Source organism: Lissotriton vulgaris, chromosome 7 (assembly GCF_964263255.1).
Source record: "Lissotriton vulgaris chromosome 7, aLisVul1.2, whole genome shotgun sequence".
In the NCBI taxonomy this organism is placed as follows: Eukaryota; Metazoa; Chordata; class Amphibia; order Caudata; family Salamandridae; genus Lissotriton; species Lissotriton vulgaris.
Window position 1 is genome coordinate 1371302277 of NC_141695.1, and position 6575 is coordinate 1371308851.

Below are 6575 nucleotides of genomic sequence, written 5' to 3' on the forward strand. Positions count from 1 at the left end.
CAAAACTGTTTCTTTACAGCAAAGATAACAAATCAATGTATTTCTGAAAATGTTTCACCGTTTTTCTGCACACATGCAAAATACAAATAAAACTCGTCACATGCTCCTATTGTAAACAAAGGAAACCAAGTGGGGGTTGTGAAGGATGTGATTACCATAACCAATTTATTAGTCCTTACAACACAATCACACAACAGTACCAATCAGGAATGGTTTTTAATCAGGTACTCGATTCACACGTGTTTTTCGATTCTCAGGCAGACTGTCATTGCCGTAGACTAAATTGAAAAGTAATAAAAAATAAAGTTTTGCGAGATCAATATGATGAAACGTCTGCCGGTAGTCAGAGTAATAACTCTGGAATTATACAATGCCGGTAATCAAGTGATACTGGATTTCCCATGAAAAAGACAATCATTTCCGGTTTATTAGTGACATGAGTGTTAATGTTATTAGTCAATTGATTGTGGATTTTACTTTGAGCTCACAATCATTAGGGATGTAATAGTAAAAGAAGAAGTGAGTTAGGCCACTCCCAGTATTACTTTGAGTTTAAAGAAAAATTGTATTAAGTAAGAAAAGAGCAAAACAGAAAAATCAAGTATAGTACATTTCAAAATGCTGTTTATCAATATATTCTATAGAAATAATGAGGAGAAAAAGGAAAGAGAAAAAAGAAAAAAGGAGAAACAAACAAGAAAGATGAGGGAAAGAAAGCGAGGAAACAGGCATTCAAATGCAATGAAAAAAGCAGTTACATGCGTATTCTCTATTAAAACATTTATAATAATGTGCAGAAGCCTATACATTTATAATACATCAAAATAGCGAAAAAAGCATATTTACGGCGGTTTGTGGACTTCTTCAGTACGCGGGAATGTATAGGGAGGGATTGGGAAGAGAAATTCAAAAAACTTGTAACAGGCAACCATAGTAAATCTCTTTTAATAGCAAGAGTAACAGGGTAAACATAAGCCCTATCTAATCTGTGGTTGTAGCAAACTCCATTCCACCAAGCTTGTAAGGAAATATTGGAGGTATCCTTCCAGGATTTGGTGATTTGTTGAAATGCAACAGCTATGAGTAAATCAACAATGTTAGAATGAGTAGTGGATTGAGACCATATATCAGCGATACTTCCTAGAAAAATGTGTGACCAAGTGAAGGGAAACTGAGATGAAAAAATCTTATTGATCTGGAGCCAAACCTTGGACCAAAAAGAATTAACTAAAGGACACGTGAATAACATATGTTTGAGGTCAGCAACATGAGCAGAGCATGACCAGCAGGCCGAGGAAATGGAGGAGTCAATTTTATGTAATTTCACAGGGGTAATCAAAAGTCTATTATAGATTTTAAAAAAAGGGTCTGAGTCGTATTTGCTGCTCTAGAAGATTTCCTTATTTTAGACCACATTTTTTGCCAAGTTGAAATGGAAAAGGACTCGTTTAGGTCTAATTCCCAAGCTAATTCAGTGGCAGTCTTATCCCGGGTATCAGAAACTTCAGGCAAAGTTTTATAAATTTGAGATGCAGAAGAGGAGGAATGCAAAAATGAAATCGTAATAGGGGAGGGCTCAGTACGGGAAGAAGAAGACAAGAGAGCATCCTAACTGCTTTGTGCAGCTGGGCAAAGTAATCCATATTTAGGAAGAAAAGAGGACGGTAGGGAAAATTGAGATTGAAGTAAAGGGAAGGGAATACAAACGCCCTCTCGAAAAATTTGATGGACCCAAGAAAGTCCAAGATTGGGCCAATCCTTCCAAAAAAGAGTTATGTTTGATTATAATAAGGGGATTATACCAAATAGAGGATTGTAAGAAGCGGGAACGATTGTCCACACCATTCAGAAAAAGAGGAGAGAAAGTTTTCCTAGCGTTTTTAAGAATCGGAAGAGACATTTTATATGGAATACGTGATAAGGAAACAAACTGCTCAAAAGAAAAGGAATGAAAAAAGGAGGATTCAACCTCAACCCATAACGGTTGGGAAGAATTGTCCAGGGCACGTTCAGAAAGAAGAGAGGCTGAGTGCATAAGAAAGAAAGAATCATGATAAGAGAAGAAATCCGGGAAGTTGACACCACCCATATGTTTAGGACATTTGAGTTTGGTGAAAGACATTCTAGCCTCTTTGTTTTGCCATAGAAATTGAGAAAGAATAGAGTAAATATTTTTATATGCAGATTTGGGAATGTTTTGGAAAGGAAAAATAAGATGATGGGGACTAACATCATTTTTATAGAGTCCAACCTACCCCACCAAGATAAAAACAAAGGATTCCATCTCAATGTGGAATCTTTCAAAGTGGTATGAAGAATTTTAATATTCAATGCAACTGTATCTTTAATTACTGGGGTAAACCATAAGCCTAGATATTTAATTTTAGTAGGGTTCCAATGAAAAGAGGGAGATAAGAAATCAGAGTGAAAACAGAAAGCATTCAGAGGTAAGATCTAACATTTATCAACATTAAGGGGGTTATTATGATCGCGGACAGACTTGAGTCCGTCCGCGACCATAGAGGAGGAGGGAACCTCCGCTTGGCATGCGGAGTTCCCTCCTGTGCAATTAGGATGTGACCGCCACCCTGGCGGTCACATCCTCTATTTTTTTTTTTTTTGCAAAATACAAATAGTATCATCACTATCAGTCACATAAAAGTGTACATTTGTAGGGCCCATCCATAATACAAGGTAAATGGGAAACGGTATGCAGTGTGATAGTTCCCACTGGCCGTGTAGCGACGTCATTATTCAAGGTGATCTGATGGACAGGGTACATAATTACAGCGTAGAAATTACAATTTGTGTTTTGTGTTTTTTGTTTTAAAATAACAGTGAACATAAACTAAAAAACAGCACACATAATTCGGCATGTCGTTGAGGTATTATCGATAGCAGCTAGCATCACAATCGTCATAAAAGGGACCAATCAGACATTCCCACACCCAAACCCCACCCCTTCCCCCTCCAGTAAACCCCCAGCACAAAACCATCCCACTCCCCTACGCGTTGCTCATCAACCAACCCCAGTCCCACTCAGTGTTCTTCTTCACTCTCAGAACCCTCAAGATCTTCCTCGTCTAGTGGCTCACATATGTCCCCCCTATAGGAATTCCAAGGCTGCCAGACCCCGTTCCATTTACGCGGATTATCCCGTAGTTTGTATACTGCTCTTTCAGTCAGCATGAGCATGTCCATGTTTCGGATCCATTGAGCCAGTGTGGGGAGATCAGCCGACCCCCATTTCTGTGCTATGTCTCGTTTGGCCGTGACTAGCCCTATTGTGGTTCACGCCCTTGCATAGAAGGTAAGGTCAGTAGGCCCCCAGACATTCAGTAAGCACATTCGTGGGTCCAAGGTGAGTGAGGTGTTTAGTGCCTGGGCTATGGTACGTAAAACCCGTTGCCAATAGCTAACAATCAACGGGCATTCCCATACTGTGTGAATAAACGTGCCCTCTGCCCCGCAACCCCTGAGGCAATATGGATGATCCGCCCTCTGCAGTTTATGTAGTGTCGTGCGAGTGTAGTAAATCCTATGCAGAATCTTTAACTGTACCAAGCGGAATTTGGAGGAAATGCCTGCCTCACGAGGGGATGCCATGGCTGTGTTCCAGTCAGTTTCATCTAAATCTCCGACATCCGTCGTCCATCTGTCTTTCAGCTTCTCTAATGGGTCAGGCATATTATTAATCAGTTTGCGGTAAGTCATCGAGGTCGCCCCTTCCTGTAGGAAGTCTGTGAGCAGGCGGTCCTCTAGCGGGGAGGATTCAGGTGGGGATGTGTCTGGTGGATTTGCCGCTTGTAGGGTGTGTCTAACCTGTATATATCGGTATAGTTCGTTATCCCCCAGCTCATACTGCTCCTGTAGAGTTGCAAAAGGAATCACCCCTTCCCTTGTCCATAGGTCCCCCACGGTAGAGATCCCAATGTTATCCCACTGGGTGAAGCCCTTAGTGCGTCGTAAATGTCCCAATGCTTTCGTGTCCCATAGAGGTGTAAGTTTTGTAATGGTCCCAGCCCATTTCAGTTTTGCTTGTGCCTTATACCATAGACGAACAGTGTGGTTCGTGGGCCCAATGAGTTTCGCCGCAATACCGCGGTGGTACAGTGGGGCCAATAGACTGTTCGTACCCAGTTGTGCCCTATCTGCTTTGAACGCTGGGTCCTCTTGCGGGGCGTGTATCCACTGATTGAGGATCTTAAGCTGGGCCGCCCAGTAGTACAGCCGTACGTTGGGCAACGCAATGCCCCCATCGTACCAGCTCCTATTCAACTTTATGTGCGAGATCCGGGCTGGCCGGTTCCCCCAGAGCAGGCCCGTGATCTGTGCTGTTATCTTTTGGAGGAAGCTATCCGGTATCAAACATGGAGAATTTTCAAGAATATACAAGAAGCGCGGCAGGGCCATCATTTTAAAGAGCGCTGCCCTTCCCAGTAGTGTCAAAGGGAGTTCCTTCCAATGTTGCACATCATTACGGAGTCGGAGCAAGGGAGGTTGCAAATTAAGCCGCGTGAACTCTGCCTCGTCTCGGGTAATATGAATCCCCAAGTATTTAAAAGAAGTTGGCGCTATCTCTAGCGGACAGGAGTCCGGGAGTGGCGGGAGTGGTCCTCGGAGCTCGAAAATTGTCGACTTCGCCCAGTTGATGGTGTAGCCCGAGACTCGCCCATGTGCATTACAGAGAGCCAGGAGGTTAGGAAGGCTGTCCTCCAGGTCAGTGAGGTATATCAACATATCGTCCGCGTATAGGGACACTCTATCCTCCCATTGCGGAGTCCATTGTATCCCCTTCAGGAGCTGTGTAGTACGAATAGTAACCGCCAATGGTTCCAAAACCAGAGCAAAAAGGAGGGGCGAAAGCAGACAACCCTGTTGCGTGCCACGTCCTAGATGTATGGTCCTAGAAATATGGCCATTAGCTACCACTCTGGCTACGGGGTCTTTGTAGAGCATATGTATCCAGGAGATAAACACCGGACCAAAGCCCATACGTGCGAGTACTGCGAAGAGATAGTTCCACTCCACCATGTCGAACGCCATCTTGGCGTCTAGCGAGAGGATCGCTGCTGGCTCTCACAATAGCGAGAGTCTCGCTACAACCCCATGCACCCTGCGAAGGTTTAATGCCGTACTTCGATGCGGCATGAAGCCGGATTGGTCTGGATGAATCAATTGAGTTAAGCACGGCAAGAGCCTATTTGCTAACACTTTAGCTATGATTTTGGCCTCTGGGTTCAGAAGGGAGATGGGTCTATATGATGAGCAGTCACTGGGGGGTTTACCCGGTTTCGGGATGGCCACAATAGTCGCCATCCGTTGGTCCGGTGGCAACCTCCCCTGCAACCTACATTCCTCGTACATCTGGATAAGGGGTGTACCCAAGGATTCTGCCATGGTTTTAAACCACTCGACGGGTATTCCATTGGGGCCCAGGGCCTTACCCGAATGAAGGGAACCAATGGCTAGTTGAATCTCACCCATTGTCAAGGGCGCGTCGATGTCCTTCGACGCCTCGTCCGTCAGTTTCGGCAGGGGCACATGTTCGAGTGCAACTCGAGCCTCCCCCTCCGCCACCATTGTCGTAGGGGTGTATACCTCACTAAAATAATCAGCTAGGACCTCCACTATCTCACCAGGGCGGGTGTGGACAACGCCACACGAGTCAGTGAGCTGTAGGATATTCCTCCCTCCCCCCTGCTTCTTGTCTAGCCACGCCAAGAGTTTGCTAGCTTTGTCCCCGATGTCGTAGACCCTGTGTTGTGTCGCAGCAATATCCGCCACAGTGACCCTCCTCAAGTGGTCGGTGAGGCGACGTTGGTGGACCTGTAGGTCATGAAGTGTATCGTCCGAAGGATTTGCCATATGGGCAGTGTTGGCCGTCTCGAGGCCCAATTCTAAGTCTAGTGCCTCCCTCCTGTGTGCTTTTTTGTGGTTCGCGACAATGGCAATGGCTTGTCCCCTAAACACGGCCTTATACGCTTCCCATAACGTGGAAGGGGAGTTTACCGAGGACCGATTCTCCTCAAAGTAAAGCCGGGTAGCTTTCCTCAGGTCTCTATTTATCTGTGGGACTTTAAGATATCCAGGGAAGATCGGGAACAACCGCTGTCGTTTAGTGTCTGTGGTAATGAGTGTCAGAGTGAGCGGAGAGTGGTCCGATATGCCCCTAGGCTGAATACTTGTCTCGGCCACAGTAAGATGCCCATTGCCCAGTACGAGAAAGTAGTCGATCCTGGAGAGACTATTGTGGGTGGCTGAATAGTATGAATATTGTTGCTGACCAGGGTGTAGTTTGCGCCATATGTCCACCAACCCCTGTGCGTCTAGAAAGGTCTGGAGCCTGCTGGGACCGTCTGTGTGTGCTCGGGAGGGAAACCGGTCGAGGGAGTCCGTGAGTGTCATGTTGAAGTCCCCACCTATGAGTAGGTCCCCATCAGGGAGGTCCAACGAGAATCTGCCAAGGTCCGGTAGGGCCATAGATTGTAGCGCTGGCGGTATATACACTGAAACTATATTTAACGATTTCCCTTCCCACTGACCATGAACTGCCGCAAAGCGGCCATGGGCAT